Below are 982 nucleotides of genomic sequence, written 5' to 3' on the forward strand. Positions count from 1 at the left end.
GAGGGGAGGAAGGAAGGGGCAAAGGGGCCATGGTGTAAACAGCTGTTTGGCGCTGCGCAGCAATTTCAAATTACGGGTGGGGCAAAAATCTGATTTTTTGGGGGGATATTTTTCTTTTTTTGGCCATTTTTGGGTTCAGAAGGTCCAGGCCCACAATGTCCGGTAAGTGGGGTGTCCAGAAAGTGGGCGTCCGGATAGTATGGGGATTACTGTATACACTAGCAAAGATGATGGCGTACCATTTATACCAATATAACCAATTTCTGGTGGCATATTTGGCCATGGAATACTTTTTTTTTTTTTGTGCCTTGGAAACAACTATCACTCAAAGATAACTGATTTTCCAAGTGTCTTCAGATTATTTGTGGATTTTTGTTGTTTATGCATTGTTCCCTTGGTGTTTAGCATTAATATGGATATTCCTGTGTGTTTTGATGTCTCAATATGGCAGAATTACTGGAAAACACTGCCAAAATTTAAAGGGGTACTTTACATATACAGTAGGTAGTTTTTTTTTTGGGGGGGCATGGTTTTTTGGTGTTTAGCATTACTTTGGATATTCCTATATGTGTTTTTATGTCTAAATATGGCAGATTAACCTGAAAACAGTGCCAAATTAGGAGGGATGATGAACATACAGTAGTTTATATATAGGTAGGATACTTTTTTGTTTTCAATGTTTTTTTTTTTTTTTTAATGGTCTTCTTGGTGTTTAAAATTATTTTGGATATTCCTATGTGTGTTCTGTTGTCTAAATATGGCAGAATGACCATAAAACATTGTCAAAATAGACGAGTTTCCGATCAAAATTTTTTTGAAGTTAGATACTTGTATGGGTAAAAAATACGCAGAATATAACTGTGTCAACCATTCTTTCCCCCCAAAATGTGCAGAAACATGAAAAAATAATAGATAAAGTAGCCGAAAAATCACATGACTCTGAAACGGCCTGTGATTGGTCGTGACGTCACTACTCACACTG

This window comes from Coenobita brevimanus, chromosome 19 (assembly GCF_032717465.1).
Source record: "Coenobita brevimanus isolate Jiangsu-jjx chromosome 19, ASM3271746v2, whole genome shotgun sequence".
Taxonomy (NCBI): Eukaryota; Metazoa; Arthropoda; class Malacostraca; order Decapoda; family Coenobitidae; genus Coenobita; species Coenobita brevimanus.